The 13,087-nt window shown below is 45.0% G+C and overlaps 1 protein-coding gene across 5 annotated transcripts in view; it reads left to right on the plus strand.

Annotated features, from left to right (window-relative positions):
* Positions 1-3,389: 3,389 nt before the first annotated feature.
* LOC146341071 (signal transducer and activator of transcription 5B) overlaps positions 3,390-13,087 on the plus strand; it is a 102,666-nt gene continuing 92,968 nt past the window's right edge. For 2 of the 5 annotated variants that reach the window (XM_084804699.1, XM_084804697.1), the window contains exons 1-2: positions 3,418-3,508; positions 8,727-8,768. The gene's annotated coding sequence lies outside the window, so the exon portion shown is untranslated. The other 3 variants (XM_084804693.1, XM_084804696.1, XM_084804694.1) reach the window with 3 other exon arrangements.

Genomic DNA, 13,087 nt, shown 5'->3' on the forward strand with positions numbered 1-13,087 from the left:
GGTAATAAATCTGGAGCCTGCCAGATTTCCCACCCTCACCAAAAGCCCCACGTACCTTTGTAAAGTTGGACACTGCAGTGGATGCATAGCAGATTCCACTCTTGTGTCAAGGAAAGTGGATTTTACATTTGCAGCTGTGGGCAGGGGTTAATTTGAGCTAGGGCTCAGTTTTGGAACATGTACTGAATGCCTGGGCTCAGTCATGGAATATGTGAAGTAATTTTTTTTTAAAGTGTGCTTCTAACCTTCCAATACAGTGAATTGGATCCAGACTGGATCCAACCCATTATTTATCTCAGCACTTAATAACAGCAGGCCATCCCCGCATATATGGGATTATGGTTCAGGATTCCAGGTTCCAGGATTCCAGAAGTATTAACCTCTGGTGCCATGGTCCCAATCTGGATTGGGTCCCTCCATGTTGCTATTTACAAGAACTTTAGAGATGGAGATGCAGTCATTTATCTCTGTTGTAATGTAAAGTTTAGCCCCAAGATTAGAGCTTCTGTTCTTCCCCATTCCTAGCTCTGAGGAAACCCAAGAAGCTTTTGCCCTGGGGACAAGGACTCTGAATTGGTAATGTTTCTGGAAGAGGGTTAACACCTTCCTTTTGTGTTGTTCTCTTTAGAAGCAAGGTCTGCAATGTTGTTTTATTTGAATTGTTTTATGATTTTTGCAATTTTATACTGTAACTACTTTGGAAATTAATATTGACCAGCAATGTACAAATCAAGATGAGAATTATTGGCGTAGAGGCTGTAAAGATTTAAAGGAAAGTCTGTGGTTGTGCATCTGTGTCCACAGTTTACTACTCCTGCAGCTACATTAACGCATGTTACATTTGTATAGAGTAATTACAAGAAGGCAGGCCCTGAGTTGAAGAGCTTACAAATCTAATTATTTTTCACATGGGAGGTGCTGGTTGGAGGCCAGTATAAACAGGAGAACATGAGTTCTGCTCAATTACCGGTTTCAGTCCCAGGTGGAAGACTAAGAGCGCAATCCTATGGATGTTCAGACAGAAAAAACTCCTACAACTCCCAGCATTCCCCAGCCAGCTATGGTGGTTGGGGGAATGCTGGGAGTTGTAGGAATTTTTTCTGTCTAAACATCCATAGGATTATGCCCTAAAAGGGGTTGCATGTCAAAGGTTTCATGGAAAAGGTGAGTTTTGAGGAGAGCTTTGGAGAGAGAGATGGGTGTTGATGGGAGGCCATCTCTCTCTCTCCCCAAACCCCTCCTCAAAACTCACCTTTTCCATGGAGGAATTCCAGGCAGCAAGGGAGAAAGGACAGAAGGGTTTGAGGGCTGTTGGGGAGTATGTGTATTTCTGAAGAGCCAGAAGATCTGGGGAAGCTTAGAGGGGTTGCAAGGAGACACCTCTGAAGATGGCAAGAGTTAGGCTGGTGTAGAAATGCCCTAAGATATACAAACCGGGATTTCTGAAGAGCCAGAAGATTTGGGGAAGCCTAGAGGGGTTGCAAGGAGACACCTCTGAAGATAAGATATATAAACTGGGATGTCGGAAGAGCCAGAAATCTGGGGAAGCTTAGAGGGGTTGCAACGAGACACCTCTGAAGATGGCAAGAGTAAGATATATAAACTGGGATGTCTGAAGAGCCAGAAGATCTGGGGAAGCTTAGAGGGGTTGCAAGGAGACACCTCTGAAGATGGCAAGAGTTAGGCTGGTGTAGAAATGCCCTAAGATATACAAACCGGGATTTCTGAAGAGCCAGAAGATTTGGGGAAGCCTAGAGGGGTTGCAAGGAGACACCTCTGAAGATGGCAAGAGTAAGATATACAAACCGGGATTTCTGAAGAGCCAGAAATCTGGGGAAGCTTAGAGAGGTTGCAACGAGACACCTCTGAAGATGGCAAGGGTAAGATACATCTTTAATGAGCTTCTGCCATGCATTAAAAACGTGGTTGTTCAGGCAGGCATTTGGGGTGGGTTAGGGTATTTTAGAAAATGTTTTTATTGTAGAATTTTATTGTTTTAAACTGTTTTATTATATGTTGTACATCGCCCAGAGTGGCTGGCTGACCAGCCAGATGGGCGATTAATAAATTTAATAAATACATACATAGATACATACATACACTGGGATGTCTGAAGAGCCAGAAGATCTGGGGAAGCCTAGCGGGGTTGCAAGGAGACACCTCTGAAGATGGCAAGAGTAAGATATACAAACCGGGATTTCTGAAGAGCCAGAAATCTGGGGAAGCTTAGAGGGGTTGCAACGAGACACCTCTGAAGATGGCAAGGGTAAGATACATCTTTAATGAGCTTCTGCCATGCATTAAGAACGTGGTTTTGCAGGCAGGCATTTGGGGTGGGTTAGGGTATTTTAGAAAATGTTTTTATTGTAGAATTTTATTGTTTTAAACTGTTTTATTGTATGTTGTACATCGCCCAGAGTGGCTGGCTGACCAGCCAGATGGGCGATTAATAAATTTAATACATACATACATACATACACTGGGATGTCTGAAGAGCCAGAAGATCTGGGGAAGCCTAGCGGGGTTGCAAGGAGACACCTCTGAAGATGGCAAGAGTAAGATATACAAACCGGGATTTCTGAAGAGCCAGAAATCTGGGGAAGCTTAGAGGGGTTGCAACGAGACACCTCTGAAGATGGCAAGGGTAAGATACATCTTTAATGAGCTTCTGCCGTGCATTAAAAACGTGGTTGTTCAGGCAGGCATTTGGGGTGGGTTAGGGTATTTTAGAAAATGTTTTTATTGTAGAATTTTATTGTTTTAAACTGTTTTATTATATGTTGTACATCGCCCAGAGTGGCTGGCTGACCAGCCAGATGGGCGATTAATAAATTTAATACATACATACATACATACACTGGGATGTCTGAAGAGCCAGAAGATCTGGGGAAGCCTAGCGGGGTTGCAAGGAGACACCTCTGAAGATGGCAAGAGTAAGATATATAAACTACGAGGGGGGCGCGCGCACAGAGCGGGGGACGTGAACGTGTGTATCCGTGTCGTCTCGTTCCTCAAGCAACGGGCCCAACGCTGATGGGTGCGCCTGGTCGCGGGGCCCCTGTCTTGAGGGATGGATGGGTGCTGCGGAGTTGCCTTGGCGCCCTTTGGCGGGGACGTTGTGGGGAACCCGCCCCTTCTGTCGAATGCGGGTCGAGGGCGGCGACGACGACACGCGCCGATGCGGGGGAGAAGCGTGGGGAAGGGCCGGGGGCGGCGTCGCGAAATGGCCCCCTTCCCCCGTCCGCTCGACGCGCCGGAGCAGGCTGCGAGGCTGAGGGGAGTTTGGCCGAGGCGGGCCTGCCCCCGCTTTCGGGCGGGAAGGGAGGCGGAGGGAGACGGGAGGGAGGGAGGCGGGCCGCGAAGGCAGGAAGGGCTGTGGCTGGAGCCGGGGCCGCGACGGGGGCAGGGCTGTGGGACCGAGCGAGGCCCGCAGTCGACGGAGGGAAGAGCGGGGACGCTGCGTTCGGAGCCCCGGGAGCCGCGCCGGGGCAGGGCCGCGCCGGCCCAGGTAAGAGAAGGGGGCTGCTGGGCAGCGGGAAGAAAGGGCCAAGGAGACACCCGCGTCCGTCGCGAGGACGCCGCTTCACACGCTACATGTTTCGCTGGTACGTGGGAGGGGGGCGGAAAAAGACGCGCGAGGGAGACCAGTGTGTGCCTCCCCCCCCTTTTTAATTAATCAATCAAAAGACGCTCGCACGGTCTCAGTTGGGAGCCGGCAAGGCGTGTTCGCGCATTATCCATAATATCGTGCAGACACATGCCGGCGCGCGCGCGGCAAAACCCGTGTTTTCCTGGCCTTTGGGGTGCGCGTGCTGCGGTCGTGAGGCGCGATTTCCCCGCTTGCTCCCCGTGTGCGCGCACGCATGGCGGTAAATAAATATTTGCCACCGTGTGGCATGTGTTGTAGACGGACCTAGAGCGTGTGTTATGAACGAGATAAGGATTGCGGAGTGTTTTGTTACAGCAGTTATTAAGAACAGCAGAAATAATAAGTGCAGTTTTTTTTTTTAAAGTTGTTTATATCTGAGCCTAGGCATGAATGCCCATCCCACCACCAGTTTGGGTGGTGGTGGTGGTGGTAGGGAGGCTTTCTGTTTTGAGCAAGGTAGATTCTGTGCCTAATTTCTAAAGAAGAGGTGGTAGGACTTGAACCTGCCTCAAAGTTTGCCCTACAAGCTCTTTTACGGGAAGAGCAAAACACTCTGCACATGCTCAAAAGTGTTAGTTTATTCGCAAATGGCAAGACTGGTTTTTGCACTGAAAATAGGTTCCTAACCAGATGAAGCTCACAACAAACTCCCTCCTGGGTTGATTGGTTTCTTAAATCCTATATAGGACGCCAGCTAGCCTTACGTGTGCACTCTACATGGATGACCAAGACTCACGGGGCTTTGTTGATTGGTTTTAAGCTGTCTGTTTTGGTTTTTTGCTTTCCCTGCTGAGCTGTAAACAGCTTGTGCTGGAGGTGGAGAAGTGTTTACCTTCCAGCAGAAGAAGTAATAAATCTGCCATGCAGCTTCCCCTCCCTGCCTCTTCCCAAACGTTGCTGCTGACAGTTTCAATTTCAAAGCAATGTCATTGGTGCAAGGGTTAAGGAGTGTGGACTATCTCCTGTCTGTATTGCTTGATGTTTGCCTTTTGTTGCTTCTGAAGGCATTGTCTTTTGGAGAAAATGCAGAAACCCACCCCCTTCAAGTCAAGGTGCTAATTTATGAAGCCTGAATTCTCCTTATTAACTGTGCTATTTTTCAGACAGAATGGCCATCATGGAGCACTGAGATATTATTATTATTAATGCACATTTCTCTGCCATAATCACCAGCCAACTCCATTGGTGGATCAATAGTTCATCAAACCACATGTATCATATTGAACTGTTCACAATTTTGTTGATGGTACATGTTTCAAGAACTGCTGCTTTTGGGAGCTGAGTTGAAATTTTCTGTGAAATACACAACTTTCCCAATATCTTTGTAGGATTTATTTTTTTACTGGACCACTTGTTAAGAGCACTGTAGTACTTTTCAACTGCTGTCATATATCTTAGATATTATTAAAGGAAAATTTCTATTCTGATTTTTCTCACATAGACTCATTTATTTATGTATTTATAAGATTTATATCCCTAGTACTTCCAGAGCAATTTACCAAAATGTGATGAAAAAATACAGAAATCAAAATAAAATAGAATCACAACATTTTAAAATAACAATACATTAAAAAGCCTAAACAAATTAAACATATTTTTTGCAGAAAACGTAGTGATGTTGATGCTGGGTAAACTTCTTTAGGGAGGGAATTCCTCAAAAGGGGCAGTGCCAATGAGAAGGTGTTCTTTCTCTGGTCATCCTCCTTACCTGAGACAGCTGGGTGCCTTGATGAGAGCCTCGAAAGATTACCTCAATACATGGGCAAGTTGGTAAAGGAGAAAGCATTTCTTTAGGTACTTAGGCCCAAAGCAACATACTATTACAGTATATAGGGATTAAAAGTAAGTAGTATCTTTAGCTTGAATTGCTCTCAGAAGCAGATTGGTAGCTAGTGAAGTCCTTTTAAACACCAGTATAATATGTTGAAAAGGACTAGTCTCAGACAGCATTCCAGCAGCTGTATTCTGAACAAACTGCAGTTTCTCAATAGTCTTCAAAGGCTGTCCTACATACAGCTCATTATGGTAGTCCTTCCTAGTTGTTACCGGAGTATGGATAACTGTGGCCAAGCTACCAATACTTAATTCATGGACTAATTTTATTGCATATGTTTGACTTTAAAACAATTATTATTTCTGTAACCCTGTTAAGTGAACAAGTAATATTTAGCATCCTTTGAGGTAGGCTTAGGCATGGGGTAGGCAGCATGATGCCTGTGGGCACCAGTGAACCCTTGCACACCTTCCTTGCTGCCTACCAAAGTGCTCTACCTCTACCAATTTTTATTTAAAAATAAATAAAAATTTTACTGGCAGCCAGGATCACTTCAAAGCTAAGTGAGGGCTTCCAGCTGCTGCCATCTTCATTTCCCATAAATGCTTCTGGGCTGCATGTGGGGCTCAGAGACATTGTTAGGAAATGAAAATGGCAGGCTGCTGCAAGCCAGTGATGTACCCAACCATCAAGAAAAGGAATGGAAAGAAAGAAAAAACTCCTGTTGCAGCTATCTGGTAAGTGCTAGGGGTGCTAGGAAGGGCAGCCAGCCAGGGAGTTGGGGAAGCCTGCATAGGGGTCAGAGAATCCAGCAGGAAGCTGGTATGGGGGCACAGGCAGATGCCAGCTTTGAGATGGGGGAGCCGGCTGGGAGCAATCTGGGGTTTGGGGAGTGCTAGTGTGCTTGTATGTCTGAATGGATGGGGGTGGCATGTGAGAGAGAAGGAGAGGGGAAGATAATGGGTTTAGGGGTGATCCAAAGATGGGGGATTTTAGAGAGAACTTGAAACAGAGTGGCTTTTCATGTGTTTGCAATGAGGAGAAGGGAGGGAAGCGTGTATGTATGCGCATGTATGTATGAATGAATGATGGGTATGTGGTGTGTGTGTATATGTTTGTGTATGTGTGTGAGAGAGAGCGAGAGAGAGAGAGCGTGCATGTGTGTATGGGTAGTGATCTGGGGTAATGGAGAAGAAGAGGTGGGGGAATGAGTTGGCTGGCAGAGAGCAGGGGAGAAAAAGAGTTTCCCTTCTGCGAAACAGATTTTTGTTGGCGCAGAAAACTGTGGGTTCAAAGGAGCTGTTTTGTGTGTTTTGGCTCAGACCCTTGTACTATGTCTTTTGGGCATGTCACTTGTCCTTTGTGACTAGTCATTCCCCGCATAGCCATTTGTGATGGTGCCCAGGACAGTTTCTCATATTTCTAAATGTGCCCAGGAGCCCAAAAAGGTTGGAGACTACTGAGAGAAAATGATTTGGAAACTCTGTAGATTGGCTTTGCTCATACTCTAGGTTTGCCTGCCAGATTCTCAGTCAGGAATGGAATTCCCCCCCAGGCCAGATTGCATGGTGACCCCCGCCCCCAGGGTTCCTTTGTAGTATGTGGTTTGACTGTCTTCTGTGAATCATCTTCACCTGTTTGCTCCGTAAGCTGCTTCCGCAGTGTACCTTCACTAGCTCTGCATGTGTATAATTGCACTAATAAAAGTAGGGATAGCATTGATCATCCATTTGGGCAGGTAAATAGTGGGCTTTATTTAGTCCACCCCGCTCCCTGCCTCCTGCCCCAAACAACTGGTGCTATATCTGATTATTTTACCGGGATGAAGTATGCAAATGTATCAACAGTCTTTCAACATAACCTAGATCATTGCAATGATAAAATGAGATATCACTTGGCATCTGCTCACGTACATTACTTTTGAGTTCCTTTCAGGAAGGGTAGGATACAAATGTGACTAAGCATATATATGGATATAGATATAAATTGTGAGTGTGTGTGTAGATAGATAAATAGCTGGTTCCTGGGTATAGTGTCTTTGTCACATCTAGCGTGACCAAGAAACAGAAACTAGGGTGGGTTGATGTAAATAGGATTATAGGGATAAGCTCAATGTGTCCTATTGTTTTTGTAACATGGAACAAAGAAAACAAATTGCTGAGGGTGGTAGTGGAATACCAGCTTCATGTCTTAGGTACTGGGGTAATACCTATTTCATGTCCCAGATACTGGTGTACTTGTATATGTGTCCCCAGTTGCAGTCCACTTACTTGCTCCCATAATCATCAATGCACACAGCTGCATTGCACGCCCCCTGCCTTCCCTTCTGCCTGTCATAATAGTGGGCATTTTGCTAGTAATACATTAATGCTTCATGGATGAACAGGACCTTGCACATGCGTCTTGAGTGGCCAAATACATTGCCCGCTGCACCATGTTGGCAGTTCTCATGGCACATTTCCCTCTAGGGCAAACGTCAAGCAGATGCTCAGAAGTAGGGTGGCTCTTTCCATCAGCTGGCAGTGTAAGTTGATTCTACCTGCTGTTAACAGTTTACAGATATTGTTGCTAATTCCTTATGCAATGCAACTGATAAGCATTTTGCTTCGAGTTCCATCTTGGAACATTTACCTGCAGCCTACACTGTGGCTTGATTTGTTTGCATGAGGCATACCTATGGGTTCATTTGTTCCACATGTTCCTTTCTCAGTGGTATACTTCTCTGCTTGTGGTGCATTGGACTTCATGGCTTGATCTTAGTAGCTGGTAGGGGTTGGTCCTGCTGTTGGATGGGTGGACAACTTACAGTAGGCCCTTTCCATTTGATGATTCAATGTTTCTAGCATAGAAACGATATGAGGCAGATAGGATTTTATGGCTTTTGTTGTTTATTTATATAGCACTTTTCTTATGAACTCAAAGCAATGTACAATACTAACATTATTCATGGTGCATTTTAAAAATTCTTTTAATTGAATGATTTTCGCAGCCTCTGTGAAGTGATTCTGGTATAGCTCAGCTTTGTAAAAGGGTCTGTCAGGTTTGGCTTGTCTTGCTTTTTGCATAGTGGAAAGGGAGCAGAACTCACAATGAGATGTTTTCACAAGACCAGATTCCATCTGGCTCTCATCTTTAGGGGGGGGTCTGGAAAAATTGCCTTGCTACATTGGGAGAAAGGATTTAAAGAACTACAGTCATACTTAATATATCTACAGTCTGGTTTTATTTGGAGCACGCTGTGTACCTGCTGGAGTCCAAATCTTTCATATTATATTAATTTTTTTTGTTTTTGTTTTTTTACAGTGGTGTTCAAGAGTTCCAGTCAAGGGCAAGGAACCAGTGGAGGTAGAAATCCAACCCTCATCTATGTTTACATAATTTCTGTTGTGCTGCTTCTGTTTTATCATTTATTTTTGTCCTCCTCACCCATGGATCTGTTTTGTGGTTTTAGGCAACATCAGTGAGATTAAATTTTTCCCTAGCAGGGAGCTTGGCACACTAGAGCAGTGCAGAAAGCTGGTATGTGAGCAGGGGAGGGGAGAGATGGGGTGGGGTGGGGTAATTGCTTGGGGACTGTTTGGAGGTGTTGTTGTGGTCTGTGCTTTTGGCTAACAAAATGTATAGATGAGATAGGCAGAAGGTAGATACTTGAGGTAAGCCAACTTTTTATAAAGACGTGGTCATGCGCTTTTGAAAACAAAGTACACCATAAGAACATGAGAAGAGCCATGCTGGATCAGACCAAGGATCCATCTAGCCCAGCATTTTGTTCACATGCTGTCAGCCGGGAACGCTCAAGCAGGGTATGAGTGCAACAGCAGCCTCCCACCCATGTTCTCCAGCAACTGGTGCACATAGTCTCACTGCCTCTGGTACAGGAGGTAGCACATAGCCATCAGGACTAGTAGTTATTGATAGCCTTTTCCTCCAGGAATTTGTCCAACCCCCGTTTAAAGCCATCCAAATTGGTGGCCATCACTCCATCCTGTGGTAGTGAATTCTATAGTTTAACTGTGCACTGTGTGAAGAAGTACTTCCTTTTATCTGTCCATGAAATTGCTTCTATCCATATGCCTGTTGTCACCTTTCAAAATAATTCCAGTAGACTAGGAATGTGTGGCCAACGCTGTGGCTAGTTAGTTCAAACAACTGTATGAAATTCAGTGCCCCCCGATTTTTCCACCAGCCATTGGCTTTCCTTTCTCTTTGGTTTCCTTACCCATTTTCTCACATTCCAAAGCTTCCTTAACTCTCTGTTCTCTTCCCACTAATGCTATCCAGGCCCTCCTAGAGCTTTGCCTCCTTTTCCTGTGGGCATTGGTCTCCTCCCATCTGTCCTTCTCTAAAGATCTTGAGTCTTACATGCTCCCTGTCGTGTTCCCCTTCCTTCAGTGATACTGCTGCCCCATCCATTAGATCAGCCTTCCCGAAACCTGCTGTCTGGGAACTGTGGGAGTTGCAGTCCAACACATCTGGAGGATACCAGTTTGGGGAAGGCTGCATTAGATCCTCTGCTCCCTGGGCCCTCTTTACATTCAGTTTTCCAGCACCATTTTCTTCCTACACATAGTTCCTTCTAAGCTCTTGGGTTTTATTTCCCCATCCAGGCAGAACTTTCCATCACAAAAGCCGCACTATTAGTCCACACTTTCACAGACTTTCTCATCTTGAATGTTTAGAATGGGTGAAGAGAGACAACCAGCATATCAAGTGGTAAATGGGGAAAGTTTGGCCACTTCTTGAATGTATGCTAAAATGCAGCAATACAGACAACTGGCTTGCTTCATAGTATTCTGTGGTGGTGGTTGCTTTATCCCTAATTACCAACTAGTTTGGTTGCAATAATTGGGGGGGAAAGGTAGTCATGACTGGGGAAGGCAATGGCAAACCACCCCCTATAGTCTGCCATGAAAACACCAGCGCAAGCGGCGTCCCTCTAGAGGTCAGTAATGACCCGGTGCTTGCACAGGAGGAACCTTCCCTTCCCTTCCTTTGTCATTACTTTCTGGTTCTTCTCTCAGAGAAGTAGATGGTCAATAAAAGGATTCAAAACATTAGAAAAGTACAGTATTTTGCCTACCATCTCTTAAATGGTCATGCTTTGTTAACTTAGGGCGCAATCCTACACATGTTTAGAGATATTTTTAAATATGTTCAGTGGTATATAAATCTATTAAATAAATTAATAAATAAAATGTTTAGATAAGAAGTTGTAGGACTTATTTCTGTTTAAGCATGCATATAATTGTATACTTAAGGTGCAATCTTATACATGTTTAGACAGAAAAATGCCCTATAACTCCCAGCATTCCCCAGCCGACTTTTTCCTGTCTAGGCATGCATAGGATTGCACCCTTAGGGTGCAATTCTATTGGATCTGCCCTTGTTACTCATAAGCCTCCGAACTTGGAGGCTTACAAGTACCCAAAGCAGACACATCTCCCACTCTGCAATTCAGCTAGATGGGTATTTTCGCATGTCTAGCTGAGGCATCAGGGAAGGGAAGGGAAGGGACGGAGGCTGGGGAAGGCTGGGGATAGCTGGTATCCCCACTTCCCCAGTCCCCTCCTCTCAGTGGCATGCCCCCTTCTTCTTCTCTCTGAGCCCGCGTTTGCGAACTCATAGAGGCAGCTGGTGTGGTTCTCTCTGCGCTGGGTATAAGCGGGAGGGGGAGGGGAGCTTGGACTCCTGGGTCTGAGGTTGGAGCGTTGTCCCCAGCCTCAGATCCAGAAATCCAGAGTATCCTATGGCCTCCCCAGATGCTATCTAGGGGCCATAAGGTTGCTCTCCCTGTCATCTTGTTATCCCCACTTTGAAAGAATAGTTATGTAACGTTACTTGTCCAATTTCTGGCAACCAAAATCCTAGAAGCAATCAGTTGATTCCATACCATTTCTTTATGTATATGATCTATCTGTTCATCTACATAACCCAGCAGAACTGTCAGAGGGACACATTATATAGAAACATGTGTAATGATTGATATTGCATATAAAACCTTTTTTTCCAAAAATAATTAAAGATATTGTTTTATTATTTCCAGAGAGGTCAGTAAGATAATTTCTCCTTTCTGGAGTTATTATCTTTCTATTAGGAAATAATTGGGGCTCTTTAAAATAAGTTTGTGCTAATTTTAAGCCTGTGAAGTCCTATGTTGTTTTGCTTTTAAGCCTGTGAAGCTATCTATTATGTGTAATTTCACACCTTAAAATCATATATATACATACATACATAAAACCATGCCACACCCAGTCCCCTTGTTACACAACTCATACAGAAACAAAACCCCTCAAGTCTGACCATTATGGGGTTAAATTTAGAACCTCTTATCATTATGTACTGGAATAAGATTCCACTCTTACACGTTTTTTTTCTGTTCCTTTTAGTTTCTGCCCCATATATTCCAACAATAAACAGCCTGTAAATAAAGTGAGTGGGAGTTTTATTTATATATTAAAAGGCGTTCCTGTACAAAACACGGCAAAACTGAAGGGGATATTTAAAAATGCCTTACAAAAACTACACATATTTAAACCTTTCAAAATATATAAACAACACTTAGGGAACAATCCTATAGCCTCTAGACAGCGGCTAGATGGCCGTAGGATATCGTGTTATCCGGGAACCGACCTCCCCCCACTTCTGTGCTGCCTCTGAGGCAGCGCGGAACAGCCCCATCTTCTGCGCTCGCAAGAGGAGTGCGGAGCGGCCGAAAAGGGGTGTGGCTGGGGGCATTCCAGGGTGGGGAGGGCGGAAATGCCTGTTCGACACATCCTATGTGTCATATAGCAGCCTCCTTCCCTGCTCCATCCTCCCACCGCTAGACAAGGATAGAATTGCAATGTGCAGGGAAGGGTTTTTTTAAAAAAACGTTTTCCTCCAGTGCTGCAGTCCTAATGAAAATCCCCACCCCCCACTTCAGCTGCTTTTAGCCCCAGGAGGGAAACTTCCTGTAGTACCAATGGAAGGTTCTCTTTCTAGGCCAGTAGTAGGTCTGGAGGGCGATTTTCGTTGGGACTGCTGTATAGGATGAAACGGTTAAACCTTCTCCCCACATTGTGTGGGTCAAATCTTAATGCTCCTCACAGCTGTTGTTATCATTTTTTAAAAGGCACACACAATGCCGAACTACACAGTTAATGTCGTATTTCGTGCTTCCAGATTAGTCTTTTATTGTTCAAAAGGCCTGCCTTGTTCATGGAATTTTATGGGGGGTCCAGACAATTTCATCTTCGATTTGTAATCCTCCTGTGTTTTCCTACTGCTTCTTCTGCTTTTTAAATTTCTACAAAAAATCTGTTAAGGAGGAAAAGGTGGAATAGCTGCACAATGCATTTTGATTGGCCCCAACCTTTACCACACATTAGAATGCAAGGCAGGAAAAAAGCATGTCTCATTAACAGAGACATATGGTTGGTTCTAGGATCTGCTTTCCTTGAGAGGAAGGGCTCCACTTGCGGAAGGTCCCTCCATCTGATTTTTCAGGATGCCGCCCCTCCTCCCTCCATGTCACAGCTCACTCCAGCAGGGTCTCCTGATTGTCTGTGTAGCATTTTTAAGGGGGTGGTGGTAAAGGGGCTGCCTTGGGAAGGAGGGTGGGGAGAGTCTGCTTCTGCCAGCATAGTTGATCCAGCATAGATCTGGATCTAACGCATAATAAGCAA

This window comes from Heloderma suspectum, chromosome 6 (genome assembly GCF_057233095.1).
Source record: "Heloderma suspectum isolate Gila_16-S chromosome 6, 16-S_ref, whole genome shotgun sequence".
NCBI lineage: Eukaryota > Metazoa > Chordata > Lepidosauria > Squamata > Helodermatidae > Heloderma > Heloderma suspectum.